Source organism: Columba livia, chromosome 8 (assembly GCF_036013475.1).
Source record: "Columba livia isolate bColLiv1 breed racing homer chromosome 8, bColLiv1.pat.W.v2, whole genome shotgun sequence".
Taxonomy (NCBI): domain Eukaryota; kingdom Metazoa; phylum Chordata; class Aves; order Columbiformes; family Columbidae; genus Columba; species Columba livia.
The window spans coordinates 5211082-5235596 of NC_088609.1; the positions used below are offsets into that span (position 1 = coordinate 5211082).

Genomic DNA, 24515 nt, shown 5'->3' on the forward strand with positions numbered 1-24515 from the left:
CGGCTCACTGTCACCCTGTGACTGCACAAAGATGTGTTTCTCCAGCATTTCCATCTGGTAACTCCCTCCATCCTACCCAGCTCACAACAAAGGGTTTTTTTCCCTACTAATGCCTCCTAATGTCATGACCTGGCATGCTATCAGCATGGAGATATGTCCCACTTCCAGGTCTCAAGCTCCTTCTGAAAGACACCCTGATCCTTCAGAGCCCTGACTGTGCCTCCCACCTGTCCTACCTGCAGTGCTCTGAGCCTTTGGGGCACTGCTCCACGGGGACGGGGACACTGCAGGGAGCATGCACAGCCTCCCCAAAAACACACCTCCTATCTTCTGTGTCAACTCAGCTCGGCAAGCAACGGCTTGAGCTCGATTACACCATTAAGCTTTCTCTAACGTGAGCCAAATGACTACAGCCCTCAGAAGGATATGCAATTCAAAATTATGCAAATGTGTAGAATGCATTATTTAGCCTTTATCATTTACAAAGTACTCATTTCGTAAACAGTTTCAGTACACTTTCAGAAAGTGTGACAGTGCCCTGAGATCCCGGTCTCTGATGGTTGCTGCATCATATACCGACTGTATCCTCACCGTGAGAGGGAGAGGATGCTGCCGGTGCGCTCCAGCGCTCTGGTGGGACATGGGGCTGAGACAGCCTGCTCGCCCACAGCCCCTCACTCCACCTACCCTCTGGCCACACACCACCTGGAGACCTCCTCTCATTCCCTCACAACCTGAGCTAACCAGGACAAGAAAAGTCCCTTGTTCTTTTTTATTTCTGCGGAGAGAGGGCAGATCCCTTCCCACAGCAGAGCGAGTGGAACCGGCTCCTGAGCGTCTGGAGAAGCGCTGGAGCTGGTGGGAGGGGAAGGACAAGCTCACCCCTTCTGCTGCCAGATCAGACTGGGACCTGTTGGAAGTGCCAACCCAGGGAACCAGAATACAGTCACCTTTCCAAGGACTCTGATCCATTTAAAACTGTGCTCTAATAACCTTGACAAACAAATATATTATGCAATTTTATGTTATGCAGTGTTGACTTCAATGACTCTGTAGCCGTGCTTACTCTACTATATTTACTTCTGGCACACATTGGCAGCATTCACTGCAGTCACTCAGAGCATGTTCATGTTTTAAACCTGGAGGTCTTACCCTGCCAATATCTATCCACAATGCTCCTCAATATGCTTTTCATATCTTCGACCAGGCCGTCCCTCTTTCTTTGGTCCCTGCAAGCTCCCTTGTCTACAACATGTCTTAAGTTTGGGTTTTTTTCCCCTCTCACGCAGGAGCCCAATTTTCTGCCCCAGCATCTCTCCCTCGGTGCCAGGTCACCAGCTCCCACCAGCAACTGTCCCACACTGTCAGGCTCCATCCCTCGGGCCAGAATTTCACAGAAGCAGCCTGGCATCTCCTGCCAGGATCCCTGGGATTTGAGGAAAGCCCTCTTTCAGACATCCACACGTCCACGTTGATGCCCGTGATCAAGACTAACCATAATAAGTGAATAAAGACAGATCACACAAATCTGGTTTTTCCCTTCCCCCATAATTATCAGTACTGGCTCTTTTCACTCTCTTTACCAGCCAGTCTTTGTATGAAGAATGGCAATCACATCTGAGTGGAATCCACCCAAAAATAAGTGGTTTGTTAAACACCAGGACACGTTGTATACAGAGAAGGATACCCAAGCTACTTAAATGGCAACCGTTTATTAAATGTATAAAAATACTTGAAATTTCTGTAAGACAACAATTTAAATTAATATCCTCCCTTAAACATTTCAGCCTCTGCCGCTAATTGTTGCATCGCTTTTTATTCATTTCTTTTGAATTTATTCTTTGGAAACACTATGGAATTTCCTATAGTTCCAACACACAGAGTTGCAGTCATCCATGGTACGCATGCATATATTTCACTAAAAACTCCTTTGTCCCACAAAAGCCTAAGCAGATTTTGCATTTGCATAGGAGGGGCAGCTGAAGTCAACTATTCTCAGCTACCCCTACAACTAGAAAAGCAAGGGGAAACACACCACACACAAAGTATCTTTTCTACACTGGAAATACTGAGACAGAAAGCAAAGAATTTTAAGATGACGATAGAATATACTCTCAGTTATACCAAGCACTGTTTAGTATGCGATTTGAGACCCCTGGAAACCCCTGCCAAAACAGGACCTGTGCAAAGTGAAGGGATCGTTTATGCTCTGATCTTCTTTGCATCTGATTGTCTGACATGTATATTTAGAATTTTACACTGATCCAGTTTTGGATGTAGCAGCCAACTTTATAAAACAGGTTCTGCTTATACAGGGAAAGGGCAATATAAACATTAGGCATTTGCTTTGGAGGATTAAACATTAACAAAAAACTTAATCAGCAGTGACGAGAGGGCTAATGGCAGTTCACTGGAGATAACCGTCCCCGTGAAGCGCACTGCAGTCTCCATCATGCGAATTTAGGTTGTCTAAAGAGACACACTGAATTACACACCGCTTCCCCCTTCCTCAAGTTAAACTCGAGGGCGGCAAGAATAAAGGGCTCAGCACCTGCAGCTGCACCTGGAACCTCTGCAGCCAAACTCTCCATCGTTTCTGCCAGTTTCCGCTTTTCAAACCCAGAAGAGCATTTTCTGAAACTCTTCAAGGTTGCTTTTTAAATCTACGTGACAGTATTTACTGAACAGACAATATCAGTAGCCACGAGCATTTCATGCAGCATTGACAACAGCAAGGAAATCCTCGTTTATGGGTGAGCTCCCATGCTGGCTGACACAGCAAGACGCACTGCGAGAGGCCAAGAAAAGCCGTAACTTATCACAAGAAAATGGCAAATTGTGAAAAACCTGCATCACAAGGTTAGCTGCCTAGGCACAGCTTTAATAGAGCTCCATAAATACCTCAGTCTAACACTGACAGAGGTTAAAAACCTATTATCTTTCCCAAATGACAGTGTGAACATATGTTCAATCGAACACCCCGCCCCACCAAGCTACAAAGTAGATTGTGCTCTTTCAGTTCCACAAATACAAACCACAGGGAGCATTTTTAAATGAAAGCATTATGAAGATTACATTAGGCAAGTTTGATCTACTGTAAAAAACTCGTGCCCAACATTAAGAGGGAGAACAACCTTTAACACCTGCTTTCTCTTCAAACATAGCATTATCTCTGTGCACGGCTCAGCTCTTAATGGGATGAAATCTCAAGTTAAATTGCATGGCTTACTCCACCAGCAAAGGGTATTTAAAATGTGAGGGACCTAGTGGCCCACTAATATCAACCCGGTGAGAATACTCTTCTGAAAGCATAGACTTGGCGGAGCAGCTTGGCTGGATGAGCCCCGCAGGGCGGCTCGGCACGGCAGAGATTTCCACCCCGGTGTGAAATGTTGTGACACGAGAGGAGACGCAGCACCGCACGACCCGAGCAGTGTTGAAAGTCTTCATCATAAATATTCACACACAGCCTGATTTGTTTTCTTACCAATAGTGCATTGTTATTCATAAATATTAATCAGTTTCTAAATACCACCTGTTACTCAGCCACATGCCACGAGGCTCCCGGGCTGCGGAGGCTTCCAGCCCCTCCGCGCTGCGCAGAGATTTAATGATGTTCCAACTTCCATAGCTCCCTCAGCTCCTGGGAGGAGAGGCAGGGAATAATTACTTACTTATGTCTTTCTCTGCCGACCTCTCTGGAGGATGAAACGAGCAGCTTTAATGGCCTCTGAAGGGAGCCTGGTCCAGCCCATTTCAGATGGGAAGGATGACAACTGCACTGGTAGGTCTTTGGAGTGGAGAATGGTTTAAAGATCCAAACTTCAAAGATCTCAGTGAGGGTAGAGTTCAAGCTGAAACACTCTCCTCACCAGAGGACGGAAAGTTTCTAACGCAATCATTCGCGTTTCCTGCGATCGCTCACATTTTAGACAGAGCCGAGGCACAAGGAATTGCCTGTCACATCCTACAGTATAAATAAAGATCCACCTGCCAGGAGGAAAGCTGTTACAAACCTAAGCAATTTTCTTTGGATTTCTTCAGATCACTTTCTCAAAGGATCTCTCTGAAGGTGAGAGGTACATGTGCAGGCAGACAGCCAGTGCTGGGTACACAGGACTCCTCCTCAATAGCAACCACAAACCTGTCCCCTACTCCTCCTAATTATATGTGTCACCCATAACATGAGAAAGTTGGGCAGAGCACTGATAAAAGGAACAAGTCAGTGGCACACTTGTGGTTGAAAAAGTGACACAGGTGAATGAGTAAGTACTGTCTTCATCTCTCTACGAACCCTGGATGTAAAATCCCCTCAGACCTCTAAACCACACTCATCCTGCTCACTGTCACGCAGAGGCACTGGGGAGGATAAGCTTATCCTGGCGAATTCAAACACCAATGAAAAAACGTACGGGACTAACTTCTTCAGTCAGGGTTCACTCCTGGCCTCCTCAGAAGAGATGAACTCAAAGCATCCTCCTCAGAGATGCCAGCCAAAAGAAAAGGACTCAAGCTCCAAAGCCCAGCGTGTGGCATTCCATTGCCTCAGGAAGCTGCAGCCTTTTCGGTGCAGATGTAGCACGAAGGTTGTTATCCCACAGTTGACAGACTTAATACCACGGCAGAGACATCAGCTTGTGGTGTTCCCAAGGAGGAGACACAATCTATTCAACACACCTTTCTACGACATCAGGTTTTTCTTACCAGGTACGCAGCATGATTTCATTGGTACACAATCTGAATACTTTTTAGCAAGTTTTTTTAAGCTCTTATGCATCATGCCATCATCTCTACAGAAGAACTACAGAGTAGAACAAGTATATATAACAGATTTAAGGTGAATCAGAGCAGTTTTTGCTGGAAAACATAACCACAGGGCAATTTAACTTGGTCCAGTATCGAATGGAGGAGGTGCAGCCAGGGTTTCCTATCCTAAAACTCCTGCAGAGAGCAACAGCCCAGGACCATCAGGATTTTCTGAGAGTTTGGTCAGCCTCACGTTCAAGTTCCTATGATTATAAAACTCAAAAGTGGGAGGGCAAGAAGCATGCAAGAATGTCTAGTCACTCCCCAGTGACTGACAAACATGGTGCTGAATTTCTTAGGGACTTGAATGGCTGAAGCTGAAGTTAAGCTTCACTGGAGCTATATTTAGCTCTGCACAAGTACAGATTAGGAAACACTTTCTTCCCAGTTACTAATGCAGTGTGACAGGAAACAATTATTCGCTCAGTGTCTAATGTTACCTTTGGTGAATATCTGGCTTGCAGAAATTGTATATTGTACAATAGAGAACCAATCTTATATTCTGCATATCAGTGAGAAAACTGATTTAAGAAGATGAAGAAACAGTTGATTTGCACATAGCTGAGCTACATTGGTCTTAGCTATGCAGGGTTAGTGTTGAAGCTTCTTTTGTCTTGATACTACAGCACAAAGTGAGTTTGTTTTCCAAATTGTAAATTAATTTATTCAAGAACTCCACAGATATCAAAAGAATATCATGGCTTCTCCAAGTACAAAACAGAACTGGGCAGAAGGACAGAACAATAAAAAAACCACACCAACAAACACCCTTTATGATTTCAAGTGGCAGTTTATCTGTACGGAAAATGTAATTCTGGGTCACAGGGGAGCTCTCAGCTCAGCAATCACTTCAGACTTCAATGTATACAAAACACAAAAGACAACAAAATGCATGATTCAAATGAAGGGCTAGTTAGACTGTGGAGAACCAAGCCATGATTGTACAGAGGAAACCCACGTGCTTCAGAAGTGCTCAAAAGGGCTGCACTCAAAAAACCCCAGGCACGTGGCTAAGAAGAATCCCTGCTCCTGCCCACTGCGACAAGAACGCCAGCAACAGCCCTGGAGCTTCCAAGCCATCTAACACAGCATCCTCACACACTGCGGAAGCAAGAAAGCATACAACACTGTGGCAGAAACAACATGTTCTTTCTTTTGGCACCACTGGGCAAATTTTTGCAAGGCCCTTCACCATACTGAGTCATATGAGTATTTCTAGAGCTGGAGGAGTTGGCATTTCGTGCTTGGCTTAAGTGATAAAGACCCATTATAACCATAGAGATGCACGAAGCATCTATGTCCTGATGTGCTAGTGACCTTTCTGGTTGCAGATCCCTTTGAGGTGGAAGGCAGATGAGCACTCAACACCATCCAAACAACCACCAACATCCAAGACTTTTTTAGCCAAAGCAGAACTACTAAAATAAACGCACTTTGCCTAATCTTCCATAGCTTTCCTCATTTTAAACAACAACAACAAAAAGCTGATGAACATTTGGTTTCTTGGTAGTCTTTTACAGAAGATAAACCCCACTCCAGCAGGGGGATTGGACTAGATGATCCTTCAAGGTCCCTTCCAATCCCTAATATTCCTTGATTATCTGTTATATTGGAAGTAGGTTCTTGGCAACAAGTTGAACACAGAAACATGAGTTCTGGGCACAAGGCACAGAAACACCTCACCATAAACCAAATCATTCTTAACACACTATTTCTGAACAACTTCTCCTACCTACAGAGCCAAGCATGACTAATTTTGATGAATAAGCTACAAAGTCCTCTATGGAGAAATGACATCTCCAATACTCCCACCTGTATAAAACCTAGGAACGTTGTTTACTTGTTTTATTTCCTTTGAAGATCCTGAGGCATGGGAAAAAAATCAGGCCCTAAATGACAAAGGCCAAGTGTATCAAAACACCTCTAATGAGTTAATCAGTAGCCAAAGCTACAAACTGAAGATGCCTGTTTGTGTCCTCGCACCAAACTGGGACAGTCAGGAGGCATATAATTATATTTCACCATAGAGAACTCTAGGTTTGACCAGGAAATTTACTTGTGATGCCCATACAATCCCTGCCTGTGTTTTACTTGGTAAATTTTTAGTATAACAAGGTAATTCCTACAGTGCTTTTTATATCGATCAGCAAAAACAGTGCTGAAGTCAAAGACTTTTATCTTGTCTACACTGCTGGAGGGAGGGGGACTAAACTTTTTTTCAGATATATCCAACTAACATGCTATCATGTTATCCAAGCACAGCTGAACATCTCACCTTCAATCCCAATACTGTCAAAGGAGCAGGAACAATCACAAATCCGCATCGCAGGGGTAGAGGTGCACGTCGATTCGCAGCCCACGGTTCAGTCGAGTACTGAAGGGCAGCAGCTACATCATCTTGTTCAGAGATGTAACTGATTAAAGGCTTTTCTCTATTTCAGCAGCACTGACACAGCCAGACTGGTAGGCCAATACAGGCATGAGCTTGATAAAACAAGATGTGGCTGAAGCTCTTCATGCAGCTGATGCAATATCAATGTATTTTCCCACTGCTCTTGTGTTATTCCTATACACACAGCACTATAGTAATGCTCTTGATGACTAAACAGGAACAGTCTCTGTCAAATTTTGCTCAAGAGACCAGGTTGGACTTTCAGCAGTCAAGCACACCTAGGCCACATCAACCTTCTAGCTTCCTAGAACCTTTTATTAAATTATTATATGACTCTATACTTCTCCTTGGCTGTTCTTTCAAAAGAGAGGACGCAAAGCATAACAAGGCTCTGGCTTGGAACAAGATGAACTATTTCCCTGGAACAGATTCATTTTCACTAGAAATCTCCTTTCTCACCCTCTCCCACTTCCCCAAAGACTCATACTTTTCCCCCCTTCATCACAGCATTAATATAATCAGGAGGAAGAGTAGGAATCACCTTTCTGACACAAGTTGCCACATAGCACCTCCTCTCCTCCCTCAAAGAGTATATGGAGCTTTTAAACAAATGCATAATGTGAACAGAGTCTCCAAGAACCTAACAGAGGTTTAAGAAATGAGGAGACGATGACAGGCATACAAATTACCATTAGCTATTGAGTAATCAAAGGGATAAAGACACATGTTTGAGGAATTAAGAGTAGCTAATTATTAGGAATTAGGATTAGAGTTATTCTTTTTAAAAAGAAACTAACCACAACACATCAGCCTACTGTGTCTTTTCTTGCACGTAGAATATCTGGCACTGTGGATAGGATGCCTGAGCAATTGCTCTTGTTTCATCCAGAGCATCCATCCCTCAACAGCCACCCCAGCCTCTGAGGCTGTCAAGCACAAATCAGAAGGAACACTTCATTCCATATACAAGATCCCAAAATCCCAGCTCTCTGCACTGTATCAGCCATGGTAACACTGTTGGCAGAGAAACACTTGCACTGATACTCAACTAGCTTGGAAAAGAGAAAAAGAGCAGAACAGGGTTACTGCTGCTTTGTGCAGGACGAGCTATTATAGAAAGAAGCACTCTCCAAATGCTGCCCAGTGGTTCCCCACCTCCCCTTTTTGCAAGAATTTAACTCCACGTCAAGCAGACTCTTGTACAGAACTGACTTTAAGAGAGTCTATAGGCAATTTTGAAGTTTTATAGAAAAAGATCACACCGGTCTCTTGTCAACACCAGAAGAACAGCACACCTCTAGCACAGGGGTACAGAATTGAACCAGAGATAATAAAACATCCAAACAACTACACTGCTACGTGAAGTCGCAGGAGTGCCACCGACGTGACAGCCAGCATGAAGTCAGGACTAGGGCTGTTCTTTGAGGATTAGTGGCTCTTAACCTTCTGTGGTTGCCCAACGGCTTACTCCACAGGACAATAAATTCTGACTACAATGGGAAATAAAAAAGACTTTTATGTTATGAGAAACAAACGTTACAAAATTAATGCAAAAATATACAACGGAAAGGTTTGTTTCTTTTTAATCCACTGCAATTTGTTGCATTGGACTATCACACAGGGATAATCTCCAAGTAGCTTGTGTTAACAACTTGCTACAGCATAAATTCAAGCAAAGCAATAAACAGCACGAAGGAGAATTTCAGAGGAACTATTAGATCCAAGTTCACATTAGTGTTGCCTGAAATGTGCCCTCCATTGCACTGAAGAGCTGATGTTTATCTGTCTCTCTACAAGGCTTTTGACACAAAGCCCAAAGACCCATAAGAACACATCAACCCTGGAGAGTGAGCAGCCACAGCCAAGCCAGCAAACTACAACCAGCAAACCCTCATCCTAAGTATAATCAAGCTTCATTAACACCTCTACAAAACATACTGCTTTTTTCCCTCCCCCTCCTTTAGAAGGGTAAGGAAAAATGAGAAATAAATATTATCAATCAGCATGAACTAAAAGGTTTTCCTTTAAGCCGCAGCAACGCTCCTGTCCCAAACGAGAGCTGGAACTGCAATAATCACTCAGACTGGAATATCCAGTCCCTGCCAACTAACTAATGGTGAGCTGAAAAATAAAATACACGTGTGTTTGAAGTAAAAATAGATGAACGCATTTACTATATCACAGATCCATTAGTACAGAGCATCTGTTATAGATGCATACTAAAGGTGTACGGATATACTTACAAAATCTAGACAAGCATATTTTTAAACAAAGAAACAGCTTTCCCCATTCCCATACCAAAATTATCATGAGTTATAATCCCCAGTGAGCGATCTGCTATAACAGAAAGTATTAAAATAAAGAGCACTTTTAAAAGAAGTTATTTACAATACAAACACTGGCTTTTGCTTAGTAAAATAAGCCCAAATCCTGTCTCAGCGCTGTCTCTATTTCAATTTTATATATGTGAATAAAGCACCAAAAACCGGAATGTATTGATAATAGTAAAATAAATGCATTACATCTCCATTTTGCTCTCCAATTCCACCTTTATTCCTTCACACTAAAATATTTGTGCCTCCTGAAACCTACAGAAAATGGAATGTGACACCAAACATAACCAAAACACTACACCACAGATTTCCACATGAATTATAAAGGCTATATCAGCACTGCATATTTAGAAGTGCATTAACAGTACCAAATAGTGCAGTAACCACAATGACCAACTTTGCATAGGCAGAGTTCTAATTTCTTGTAGTCACAAATACAAGAAATAGTAATTTCTTTTAATCCTGGAATATGCTTATGAAAGCGACACTGAATAAATGCAGCTCTCAGATACATGAGTCTTTTCACACTGCTAAGGGTTTTTCCTTGAGAAGCAAAACAAACGCTTTACTTTTAACATATATTTAAATAACGTCTTAAAGCACTTAATAAAAATTAGGTTTATGTTTCTAGAGCATTACAACGTATTTTATATATTTATAAATACACAAACTATTAAAATGAACTTAAATATCAAAAGTATTCAAATTTAATATACATTAAAAAACCCCTACATTTGCTTCCCATGCCTTCAAGAGAGGCAAATCACCAGCTAAACAACTGCAAGTAACACACTAAACGAACTCTAAATAGTGATTGACCTTTTGGCTGATGCAGAAATAGCTCTTTTCCTAATCTCAGTTTATTCACTTAATTCAATTCAACGACTTGATTTCCTCAAAATAAGAAATCAATTAAGAAATAACATAGCATGAAGATTTGTTTCCGTTTTCCAATCCTGAAGTAAACATTAAGTGCAAGAGGATGAGATCTACCATTTAAAAACTCCTCCAGGGCCAAAACCATTTTCCAGTCGCTATCCAGAGTTAATACCACTACTATTTTAAATGTTGAAAGCACTCCCTTACCAATTCAAAAAGTGAAAAGCAGTAAGTTTGCTTCGATTTATGTATCTCGCAAATTTAAGAGTAACATAGTTAACAATTTAATATCATTTCATGCATTTTAACTGAATTCAAATGTTGACATTAATACAACTATATACTCAGCATTCAATATATGTTAAACAAATATTTCACTACCAAAAATATGAGCATGAAGTATCTGAACGCTTATTTGGCATCATTAGACAATTATAACATATGTTGACAAAAGGTGTTACCTTACTGTAAAAGCTGTACTTAGCAGCAAATCAAGGCAATGTAATAATTACCAAACTACTAATAATTAACCTCTCCTTTGAGAAATGTAACAAAGTAAGATCAAAGTGCCTGATTTACATCAACGTTTCTGCTTGATTTACATCATTATTTAAATCATGTTTCAGAGAATGATGTATTTATTAAAAATGTAGCAAAAAAAAAAAAAAAAAAGAGTGGAAAGATTTAATGAACTCTGACAACGATCCATCTTTACTTTCAGCCTCATCCCAAATTCACTGTGTATTTGGCAAAAAAATTCCCAAAGGTCCTTGAGCTGCCCTATCGGGTTTGTGGCTGACGGTCTTTAATTTCAGAATATTCAGCTGGGGTAAAACTCAAGGATGAGTCGTTCTCCGCTTACTTGGGAGCTGGAAAGGCTGGGATACTTGGATGGATTTCGGCGCACCCCTGACCATACCAGGATCATGATGTTCCTGCTGGTGAATGAAACCACTAAGTGCCTCCTACTTATTGGGGCATCAACAAGCAACATCTCAACGGTTCTTCAGAGCCCGTGTTGGGATTAAGCAAAACATCCCAGAGCTCCAGCACAACCTTTTACTGATACGAGGAGTAAGGAGGGAGGAAAACCTCTTATCTCAGTCATGGTATTTCTCCTTTATTACAAGAATTAAAGAATTATGAGAAACGTACAAAGTTAATGTAGACAAATGATTTTATTCTTTTTATCTCACTAGTATTTTAATTAAAACCTTTTGTCATGTCTGCTAAGCAAGTTCAAAGTGTGGCAATGCAGCAGCAATGGGAATGCCGAAGTCTTGTTATGCTTGGGGAAAAAAAAAAAACATGTTTTCAACTTTTACTGAATCAGCGACTGTAATTACTACAGGAATAAATCAAATTTATAGCAGGCAAACACAAGGCATAATCATTTCTTGTGCGGCCATAAATGAGTTTATTTTTTCTGCAATGTGATAAAGTTTTAACATTTTCTGCATGTCAGACAGACTATTTTGATAATATTCTTTATATCTCCTCCTTATTAATGAGATGAAAAAATTGCTATTAAGATATGCACGTCATCTCAATGCATCTTGTTGTTGGATAAGCTTCAACAAAATACTAAAGCACTTTTTACTAACCACATTAGCACAATAAACGCATAGCCAAAATTCTCGCTTTGGTATTAAACAATGCTCTGTTCTTGCAAAATATCAAGAGGTAGAATTCAGCAAACTACAGCAAATCAACTGGTATCCTTTTTTCAAAAGTTCTGTTCAGAATGCTGCAACAAAGGACACACAGGCAGTTTTAATTTTCATTATTTCCAAAGATTTTTCTTTTTCTATTTAACTCAGTGCGAGGCAAAAAAGTGTTGCCTTTTTTTTTTTAAATCATGCCAAAGAATAGAGTCTTGTATCTGGGCAGGAACAACCCCAGGTTCCAGTACAAGTTGGGAATGACCTATTAGAGAGCAGCGCAGGGGAAAGGGACCTGGGGGTCCTGGGGACAGCAGGGTGACCATGAGCCAGCACTGGGCCCTTGTGGCCAGGAAGGCCAATGGTACCTGGGGTGGGTTAGAAGGGGGTGGTCAGTAGGTCAGAGAGGTTCTCCTGCCCCTCTGCTCTGCCCTGGGGAGACCACACCTGGAATCTTGTGTCCAGTTGTGGCCCCTCAGTTCCAGAAGGACAGGGAACTGCTGGAGAGAGTCCAGCGCAGGGCAACAAAGATGCTGAAGGGAGTGGAGCATCTCCCGTGTGAGGAAAGGCTGAGGGAGCTGGGGCTCTGGAGCTGGACAAGAGGAGACTGAGGGGTGACTCATTAATGTTTACAGATATATAAAGGGTGAGTGTCAGGAGGATGGAGCCAGGCTCTTCTCGGTGACAACCAGTGATAGGACAAGGGGTAATGGGTTCAAACTGGAACACAAAAGGTTCCACTTAAATTTGAGAAGAAACTTCTCCTCAGTGAGGGTGGCAGAGCCTGGCCCAGGCTGCCCAGGGAGGTTGTGGAGTCTCCTGTGCAGACATTCCAACCCGCCTGGACATCCTCCTGTGTAACCTCATCTGGGTGTTCCTGCTCCATGGGGGGATTGCACTGGATGAGCTTTCCAGGTCCCTTCCAACCCCTGACATTCTGGGATTCTGTGAAAGACTACCTCTGCTATTTAAAAGTACTTTCACATCTCCACTTTCACTACTAACCTTTTGTGAAGAACAATTTCTGATTGCTAGGCTATTTTTCATTTGCCTAACTCTATTCATAAAAAAAAAGGGAGCATGTAAAATGGCAGATTTGAGAGACTGTTAAAAAACTTGAATAGCTAACATATATAAAACCGATTACGGTTCTGCAAAACCTTAAAGTAACGTTATCAAAACATGGGATCGCTCCGGTATACAACAGCACTGCTAATGGCAGAACAGCTCAAGCACTCATTGGCCTCAAACCACAGCAAATCTGTCATGAACGCAAGTGATTTGTTCTTTGCTTGAATGTCAGTTTTGAAGAGTAAATATGTACATGCACACGTACACGCATTTGACTACACATACAAAGGCAGCCCATAATTATATAAACCTGACAGCTCCTACGTGAAAAAAGTATTTTTATGAGACCACATAGCTGAAGTCAGCAGAACAGTTTAGACCAAGTTGTCCAAGAATTCTCTGTTTACAAACTGCAGTTTCTCCTTGGCGTGGCCCGGAAAGACGCAGTGGAAAATGCTGCAGGTGGGCTGTCACCTCTGGCGCGGGAGAGACGGCTGAGAGATGCCACCGCAACGGGAAGGATGGCTCCAAAAACGTCTCTGCAGAAAGACCTTTATCAGCTACCGACTATAAATTTATCTCCTGCAAAGGAACCTTCTGGCATAACGTGCAGAGAAAGGACATAAAACGCAATCTGTCTGCCAGCGGAACTAAAAAGTGAACGCGAAGGTGGGAGACGCAGCATATTTTGTTGAAATATGTAGATACGCCACTCAGATCTCAATACGCGCCACCGTCTGACACCCAAGGGTGAAATGTTCTGGTCTCTGCTGACAATATTTATACTGAGAAACCCTCCAATATTACAGTCAAAGTTCCTAAAACACCCGTCATCATCATCAAGAGGGTTGGTTGAGAGCAGCGAACAGGTGACAGGGCCTATGGACCATCTCACCAGCATCACTTCTTTCCATCTTACCAGCACTCGCCAGTTTACTTCCAGAAGACAACTGAGGACCGTGGACACTAACCTAATAAAGCTGTTAAACAAGACCAGCAATATTCCATGCAGTGCCATGCAGAACTCAAATGCAAGTCAAACAGATGCAAACGGGGGAAAAAATTAGGACCCATGTAATACAACTCAATTTTCAGCAGGGTAATATTAAAACGTATTTAGCTAAATATTTTAAAATACAAACATGGGGATTAAGCAACACCAAAAGAGGGCACAGGATCCAAAGGGCAATGGATCCAAAGATACACTTCTAAAAATTTAAGCTATTGTTTGTCCTGAGGGCACAGGATCTAAAGGGCAATGGATCTAAAGATACACTTTTAAATATTTAAGCAATGTTTTTCCCCGAATTTTGATCATCCTATTAACATAAGTTTATACATTTTGTACAATAAGTTTGTGCATTACAATGTTTTTTCAATTGCTTAATCTTCCTATTTCTATTTTTTAAACATCCAGCAATTGCTTAAGCCTCTGGGTGTATTTATTTTAATTAAATACAACAAAACCAAATAAAAAGCTTTTGCATTGTTTGAAAGAGGAGACCACTCAGAATTTTCCTCCATGTGTTGCAATAGAGATCTGTCGAATACATCCCCAGAGTAACCCGTCAAAGACAATAGCTGCGCCAACAGCAATTTGTCTGCATTGTGGAGGGAAACATTTAACAAAAAAAAGACTAAATTAATATTTTTATTGTGTTTGCACAAAGAACCGCCGATCTGAGCGAATACTGGATGCACAGGGCAGCACCTCCCACCCTGCACCCATAACATGGGCACGCTCCCACACCCCGGACGACAGGGGATGGGCACGCTCCAGGACAGACTCACCCTCTAACTGTATAGTCCTGCCCTTACTTCTCTAATCAATTAAAAACATCTGCTTTTATTCTATAGAAGATGGATGTTGGCATGTTCTGGCACAAGACCCACTCCCCACCAAAGCCCTCATGGACACGGAGCGAGATCACGCCCGGGGCAGCCTCTCCCATGGACTGGCCGAAGCATCACTGATCTCTTCAATAACAACCACCAACACGCCTGCATGCGAGTCTTCATTCCACGCCGCATTCACCACCCTCCTGGTTTTCTTATTTTGCAAAGGCATCACCCAGATCTGCAGCCACACCAACTTATTCATGTGGGGCCAGTCTCTGTGTTCACCCGAAAGCGAGTAATTCCAGGTTCTGCCTTCCCCTTCACCCACTGCTATTTACTCCCACAATCAGAACACTGCAGTTCAAAACAGAGAAGGTATACAGAAAGGCTTAAAAGGCCTCCTCCCAGTATCCAGCCAGAAAAATGTCTTCTCAATATTTATGCCTTTTCACTGCAACCAATTTCTTCTGTAACAAAAGGCTGCTTTTGAGGTAAACTCCTTACACTGCATTAGGGCAACAGACTCCAACAGCACTTTAGATGCTGTTAGAAGACGTTTTCTAAAATCCTGCTTAAACACACAGGAGCTGCACATTCAAGAAAGAAAACAGGATCTCTGTGGTCTTTCAGCCCACCACTCTCATGGTGTACAAACTCAGCGTAGATAAAGGCAGACAACACTCAAAACATGCTGCTGCTTCAGAAAGGTGTTTCATAATATTATTAATTAACAAAAAAGCACAGTGGTATTTGACTAAAATCTTATTTTTAAAGTAAGCTTACCCTGATGAGAAGCTTTTCAAACTTCCTGTTTTATCTAAAAACAAAGTGCTAGTTCAAAACAAATTGCAAGGCAGTATTTTAGGGAGGCCATTTTTGTTCACATACATGGATCTAGTTGCTGAATACAAGCGAGTTTAACAAAAGCATTAGGAAATAAACAATTTCACTTCATACAAATTGCCTTGTCCTTTTAGGAAATAACCTGGAAGTAACCTACTTCAGCAGAGACTGTGGACTACTTACAAATTACTTGTTTCCAAGCTCTGACGGAGATGGAGGGACAAGCCATACCCTTCTTCTCAAACACAGTCTATCCAAGTGGTGCCATTAGACACAGAATCATAGGATGTCCTGAGTTGGAAGGGATCCACAAGGATCATCGAGTCCAACTCCTGTCCCTGCACAGGACACCCCAAAATTCACCCCGTGTGTCTGAGGACATTGTCCAGTCTCTTCTTGAGCACTGTCAGGTTGGGGCTGTGACACCTCCCTGCGGAGCCTGTTCCAGTGTCCACCACCCCCTGGGTGAAGAACCTTTTCCTCATGTCCAACCTCAGGTTTCCTCAGGTTCAACCTTCCCTGGCACATCTTCCCGCCATTCCCTCGGGTTCTATCTACGCAACTTAAGTCACATTTGCTTAATCTCTATTTCTTCTATGCTAACAGAGCATGTTTCTGGATATTCGATTTCAGCATCAATTTCACATCTTTGTATTAGCCTCACCTAATTTTCAGACTACCACTAAACAGCTACAGAAATCTGGAGAAAAAAATTTCCCAGAGTGAATTACTTATTAAAAAGCAAACATCACAATGAAAGAGCCCAAACTAGGCACTGTGCAAGGTCAAAGTAATACTCTCAGTCCTGTGATTTCTTCCAGCAGATTTTGTCAGATCACTTTGAACTACTCACAAACACTGTCAGTATTTTTGTTTTTTAAATAGCCAACAAAGGGGCAATTACAGCGTAGAACCAATACACAACCCACATTTTGGGAGGACTGCACCCAGAAACATGGCACTGACATTCACATTTAAGACCTCCCAGGGCGCTATTACTTCTTGCTTTTCCAATAATATCCAGAATTGCTCTGGTGTTCAGAACAAAATCAAGCTTTAACAAGCCACAGTTTCCCAAAATTTGCTTCCATTTAATTGTGACAACACAGAAATTCATGCTAAATTATTCAGCTATCTACCTGGTTAATTTTACAGCTGTATTCATACTCTGGGTAAATCACGTTTAGGAAAATTATATATATTACATATAAACATGGTATGACATTCTGTCAAGTTGCCTTTTATGATGCAATTCCATCCTTAAAAAGACCTGAAGAGAGTCTATACAGTCATTTTGAAATTTAATCCTGGGGTAGATGTCTAAAAAGTGTCAGCGAAAAAGCCTTTATCATCAGAGGGGTTTCCAAGTGTGGGGTAACTCCCTGCTCCCCCAAACCACAGTATTTTGGCTTGCAGGCTCCTGGATGGTGCTGGGGCAGGACAGGCTCCTGCCAGCGCACCGAGACCAAGGGGACTTCTCCCCAAATCAACCACCTGTCCCCAGCTATCCCTCCTGCCCCACACTTCATTTGGGGGCGATCTGTCCCAACGCAGGAGCCCCACTCACACATTACACTCCACTACCTTGTTTCACGGCTGCCTGTTATCACCCAACTTGCCTTCGTCCATTCCCAAACTTTCAGGAGAAGGAAGAAGTATTAAAAAAAGGTATTGAAAAGCCCCAGTAGGGTGGACAGAAAAATGCAAAGTATTAATCCAAAAAGTCACTGCCAGGTTCACCTGACCCCCCCAGTGGTGCTCATCAAGGCAGAGAAGAACACCTGCCCTCAGGTACTGCAGGCTTCCCAAATTAAGCCTTAGTAGAAAGCAAATGTTCAAAACGATCAACCCCTAGAAGCTCCTCAGTTTTCCAAGTTTCCAATCATGCTACAAAACAAAAAATAAAGTACCAGCAAAAACCACTACAGCTCAATTTTATCATCTGATAAATGGCCCATGGGCAAAGGAGACCACTGTCGCAAACACCCATACCTGCCATTGGGTATGAATGAGGCTCCACCTCAGCCAGGAACCACCAGCAAGACTTGCTGCCACTCCATCAAGTTTACTTGGTAACAACCCTACCTCTCCTCCAGGATTAAAACTCAGCAACTTATCTCCAAACCAATTAGGTTCACCGTAAAGACACACTTAGTGTTGCAAGAACAAATGGCATTTTAGTAGCCCTGTCCATTTTACGGAACTTTAAATTAAATTTCACATAAAACCTCAGCTTTAGATGTTCCTTAATCGGTCTCCTGTTTATGACTTTACAGAACTGTACCGAACATAAAAATATGTCAAACACAGTAATTTCTTCAGTAATGTTCAGCACTCCAAATGCTTCCCGTGCAAAACAAGTGATGACCCACCTCCTCCCATAGGAAAGCTAGAATGATTTATGCCTTTTTGGTTTGGTTTTTTCTCCTCAACAGTTAAGCCTAACCCTCTACTTCTCTTCCATTTCCAGTCAGATGTTTTCCTCAGCTGAAAAATTTAATTCCTGATAAGACCACCTTTCAAGCAACAGAAAATGGACTTTTGACTAAGGGCAACCGGCTGCAGCTGCAGAGGTTGTTCAATTCCATTTAGACTTTTCTTCGTTGTACTCACAATAACCGCGACACCAATGGGTGGATAAATGAATTTAAGTGCAAAAAAACCCTGATGTGTCCGGATTGCACAGACAGTGGCCAAAAGGCTCAGCCTGGTGTCCCCACGGCTGCAGGGAGCAGCTCCCACCTCAGGTTAACGCAGCACCCCGTTCGCGTGGCTTACTGACAGCTGTAAATTTCCAGCGTTGCAACACTTTATGATGTTAAATAATGCATCGTTATGTTGCACAGAGAGTTTATTGTGCATTTTTCCACTTTGAAGACTTTCATGGATCCTACACAAATTGCACACAGCTGCGTATTACTGGTAGTTGACAAGTTATTAAAAATTACATTATCTCCTCATCTGAGGAACCGAATGCAATAGTGCTGCTGAATGCTATGCTTTAACATAGGCATAAAAAGGAATGTTGTGGTCCAATTTTTAAGTGCTTACGCTTAAGAAATTATTTTTTTTAAATAAAGGTCTACTGGGGTTTTACAGCATCTGAATGCGCACTACTGCATATTCTGCATAAAAAATCATACTGTGAAGAGCTGTACTACAGTGCAAAAACTGCCACTGGAAATATTGGGATTATCTAGCTTCCCTGCAACTAAAATCCCCAAATAAATGTTGTATTAGCACGCCTGTTTGTGCTTCATTTTCTGATAACAGAGCTTGGTTAAGGCTTGAGAAGCAGGTAAATCACTGCACAAGCACTAGAAGTCAGGACAGTCAGCTTCCAACTTGCTTGAACTTGACTGCACATTGCTAAGCTCAAACAGAATGTAAAGCGCTGCCCTGTAACAGTTTAGATCATATGTCAAAAATCTTTCAAGCATAGTTATTTGTATTTTAATATTGCCTGAAGGTCCTAAAGCAAGATCATACTCATAAGATCATTCTCCACCATGCAGTTCCTGTCTCAAATAAGTTGTGAACTAATACAGACTAGATGCAACAAAGAAAAACGAGTGACCAAGGGAAAAGGGGGAAGTCATCAACTGAAAGGTACAGTCAGTTAAATCTTTAAGTGGTTCTGAGAAGCAGCCATAGTGCTTTCAAACCTGAACCTTAACTAGTAGTAAGTAATGTATTTTATAATCTTTAACATTATTAATTTGTGGCAAAGGAATAATAAGTCGTCTGCATTCTTGCCATTTTTTAGAACTGAAAAGGAATCATTGCGAGTGATCAAGCTGCAAGAATTCACATAACTCCTTGGAGTCCTCTTGGTTTGCTCAGCTATTCCCATATAGCCAAAACACAAAGGTCCTTAATTAAAGTTAGATAAGGTCCGTCGACCCTAGGAAGGGGGAACCACTCATTTTCACTGCATTTTCAACAAGAATTACAGTCACCAAGGTTTCCAGTTGCCTTAAATAAACGCCATTTGTCTCTTTACTGAAGCAATCTGAGTCACAGGTTTCTATGAACACCCTTGCCCACTTATCATATTCCACCTTTGCAGATTTATATCTATACATTAAATGTGCAGATTCAATTTGCAATGCTCAATTGTCTCTTACCACTACCAACCACTGTTAGAGATTCTTCTGCATTAGCAGAACACTGGGACAACAGGTCTTCCATTTTGGATACCACCTCAATAAAACTAAGGTATTAAATACTGAATTTCATATGTTTGGTGAGACACTCGACAATATAACTTGTAACACACAAAGCATGTAACTGGATCCCAATAAATAAACAAACAAACCGAACCACAAGTTAAAGTTGTTTCCCATGACCACATTCATCTTCCTGAAAGCCACACTTCACCGTGACTGATCTGTTCTTCCCGTGTAAAACACATTCTGTTTAAGGGCTAGTAATGGCATTTGCCACATGTCACAACGGGGGATGGAAGGAACCAAAACCCATAAATCCAAGCTGAAAGCTTGTCCAAGGCTGACGCTGCAGCACAGAACCTTTCTCCAGGACAAGTAAGGTCACCATCACCACCAAATGAAAACCACCACCAGTGACAACAAACCTTGACACTGCAATATCACAGGTGGAAAGACCAAAAAAAAAAAAAAACCCCACAATTTACTCAATAACCATCAAGACTTGCAGCTGTAAAGACTGATTGCAATCTCTCTCCTGGTATTTTTTTATTACTTAATGCTTATCCTTCAAAAAAACATCATTTGTAATACACTGAACCCAAGTTTCTGCGCAAAATCTATGTAATATGGAACCCAGCCAAATAACGCTGATTACACCACTGTCTGGAAAGCCTGCTGGCAAGGTATGCATCGCTTCCAACTAATCCTAATTTATGGAGTCTTCACTCTTCATGAAAATAACATAACCTGTTATCGCTCGCTCATCTGAAGTTACCAAATATTTACGTCCCTGGCCGGGAAAAAAGCAGAACTTCTCGAGGTCCTTTATTCCCACTGAGTGGCCGTGAATATGAATATGCATAGCCATACAAAAGGATATTAAAATAGAAAGATAACATACCAAAAAAAAAGTTACTATCAATATTTGAATAATGAGGGTGCTTTATCTTAATCAGTATATCAATTTATTCACATGGGGCGACAAGAATGTATTAAAAGCTATTCTGCAGTTGGGCCATTAAATTGCTTAGACAACCTGTTAACCAGTGCTGTTGGCAATTAGGAACGCATTTTCACTGGAGGCTTTCTGTGGAGTTGTGCTTCAAAGGTTCAATCTGCAGTATATTAACTTACCAAGGAACATCCTGAGAACTGCTCCTCTGTCATGTAAGCTCATTGCTTCCAACTAATTAAACCTACAGTTCATATTCTTAAGAAGTCAATGTCCTCCTGCTAGTCGAGGATTTGCACAACCATGAGAAAGGTAACTTTAAGCAGCCAAGCAACACTAATGAACTCCAGAGGTTGATTATAAGTGTCCTCTATCCTAAAGTCATTTTTTATTTAATTGTAGCACATTCGGACTAAAGCATTTTTATTTTAGTCTTCTGCAGCATGCGTGATTTTGTACATGTAGTCATGTATGCACATGTACTTACATGAAAGGCAAATTTACTCAAGTCACTTTTCGTTAAAGGAAAACTTGGCATTTCTTTAGCACAAGGCTGTAAAAGCTATCTGGAATGCAGATCCTAATTACCAGACGAAAACTTGTTGAAAGAAGGGATCCACACCTCGATGCAAATAGAGCTGTTCCACAAAGACTGGAGGAACAAGCAACATGCTTAAAATAAATGGAGAAAAGGACTAATGAGGAGAGAATAAGCAGCGTATGAGCAAAACAATCACCAAAGTTCCAGCTCCTTTTGCACCAAGGTAATTGAGTTTTTAAAAAGGCTCTCACGCCCTATAAACAAATTGGAGGAAAAAGGGATTGTTGGATGAAGGGATGAATTATTCTAAACCATGTGGAGAGTTTGCGTCAGTCTTCAGCGAGGGGAACAGCAGCGGACAGGTGGGATGAAGGTGGGAATAGCCAGGATGGACATGGCAACCACCACAGCCAAAGGATGCCCAGCTCTACCGCATTCAGTGCACCAAGCGCGGGCACCCAAATAAAGGGCTTGAAAACATTCGCATGGGGTGTGACTACTGCAGGTCTGACAGCAAATATATCAAGCTAGACTGGTACCAGAGGATTACAGAAGAGCAAATGCAAATGTCTGTTTAAAAAAAGGGGGAAAATTAATTTTGTTATCTAAATGTTGGCTGATTTAATCTCGGGAGTAATGAAATGTTTTAAAACATTTCAAAAGACAGATAATTAGAGACCTGAAGGAAAAGAGAGAAAAAAAAGAAGACAGGATGAGACACAACTTGGGTTAACCAGCAACAACTCGTGCCACATTTTCCCAATATGTTTTGCAAATAAAACACGAGATTTCTCTAAACATAATGCGGTAGCTCTCATTTATCTGGCTATCAGAGAACAACACTGCGATGTTAGGTAGGAAATAACCAATTTAGTGGGAGAAAATAAAAAGCAATATAAGTATCCTAAAATAAATAAGGAAAGGGGCTAAAGTCGAAAGGTCAAATAGGAGCAAGAAAAATGAGGCTGTGGTGGTTACTGATAGATTTTTTTTTTTCCCCAAATGGTTTATCTTGAGACATATATATTATAATTATATATATGTGTATATATATAAATAAAAGTGACTTGAAGGCAAAAGGAAAACACTAATCAAGTTTGCTGCTTATCAGCATAGAGGAACACATCTGTCATACACTAAGAACAGGGTAATTTTACAGACAGGTAAAAAAATATAGACCCAAATACTCAGGTACCACGTGCAAAACTGAGGAGAAAACAAAAGGAATTTCTGATACAATCGGGTAGAATTAAGAAAGAAAAACAATGGTGCATTAGATGGAGGACAGATAAGTGGCATAACTCTGAGAAAAGCCTCAGAGAAGCACTTTTGCTGCTTGTTTTACACAGAGGCTCAGAACAGCCTCACAGGCAGACCTGGTCACTCATATTCACAAAATATTCCTTCAAAACAAGGCCCTGCAGACGAGTGATCCCTAAACAAATTTAAGCTAGAACTGGAATTTTTTTTTTAATGTGAATGGTTTGGCCATCTAGCAACAGCCACCAAAAAGAAATATGCTTTCTGAAGTGGTAGCTGATCAGATTACAAGGAGGGCTCGGATGCAATTGCCTGCGATAGCAGTGGACTGGACATGGTGTGTATTCATACCAGGGGAAAAAACACAGGGAAAAATCTGAAGTGGCATTGGCATTGCTTTTCTCTTTACAAGTAAATTCTTCAGCACATACCTGAGTGAAAAAGAATTGGTACCAGTAAGCCAGGAATGCCAACCAGTGAAGGAAGCAGGGAGCAGGCGAGCGCAGAGTTCTGTCTGTTCTCTTCATAAAATATCACTGAAAGCACTGTCCAGACAGGGGTTTCGTTTTAAAAGAAGGTTCATAAAAAGAAACAGGATTTTTCAATCTGAGCGTCACTATAGGCACTTCAATAACATGAAGATGGGGGCACAAGGAATGATGTGTTCTACTTCATGTATAAATTATTTTGGTTTTAATTTACAAACAAATTTTTATGTCCAATGGGGAGACTTACCTTAGATCAACCTAACACCAGAGGCAAGTGCTCCAGCAGATAACTGATCTGACAACTAACCATTACAGTCACATTGCCTTACTCATGCTCCCTTAACGACTCCTAGATAATGCAACCAAATATTAATAGATCCCTTGCACAAGAAAACTCGCACACCAACAGCGGAGAATCACCAGGGCAGCCTGGGTGGCAGATTTAGCACATGTGGATTCCACAATCCACTGCTTTTCATTTTTTTTGCTTCTGATAATAAGATAATAAACCTAACAGCATCCCTCTAGTAAAACAAGAGTTATTTAGCCCCTACAAGCCTCTGTAACTCCTAACAGGAATTAAAGCGGGTTTAAAAGATTTATAAAGGACTGAAATCTAGTTTGTACAGTCGCACTTAAGCCGAGGACAGGCAATGGCCTCCCGCATGTGTACAAACCCTAATGTGGTGGCCAAAGCCACATCTGGCAAACCACTGGTGCACCCCACACTTAAAACCGAGGAAAAGGCACATAAAGTGAGCAGCAAAACATCAGACTTTGTTACAGTTGGAGGAACAGGCTCCTGACCCCTCAAACAAGCAGTTCTATATTCTAAATAAATCAGAGCTGGTTAAAAGTATCCTATGCTGCGTATTTGCTACTGTTGGCAATCATATTTTTATTGGGTTGGGGGTTTTGAGGCTGGGTATAAAAAAACCGAATATTTCTTGAAGCAAATTCCAGAAATGAAGTGATTGTTATGTAAACATCACTTTATTAATTCTAGTAGACACACACACTATACATAGATACGATATACATATAAAAATTATTTCCAGAGTTCTCTTTTCCTAATTGGAAGTAGTGCAAGTTCTCTTCCTTTTCAGAAATAACCCTACTTGAAGTTTCACTGATGAAAAGGAAAAGCAAACCCTTTAAATCGAGCTATTAAGTCTTTTGTTTCTCAATGTGAAATGAGCAAAAGATGCATATAATTATCCTCTGTCCAAAAATTATGCATTGCCAGTACAAAGTTAGTGAAGTCCTTACACTGCGTATCAA

The 24515-nt window shown here is 41.4% G+C and overlaps 1 protein-coding gene across 21 annotated transcripts in view; it reads right to left on the minus strand.

The window, feature by feature from the left end:
• The window catches only part of PTPRF (protein tyrosine phosphatase receptor type F), a 384390-nt gene that overhangs the window by 292442 nt on the left and 67433 nt on the right, over nucleotides 1-24515 (minus strand). The window lies entirely within an intron of this gene.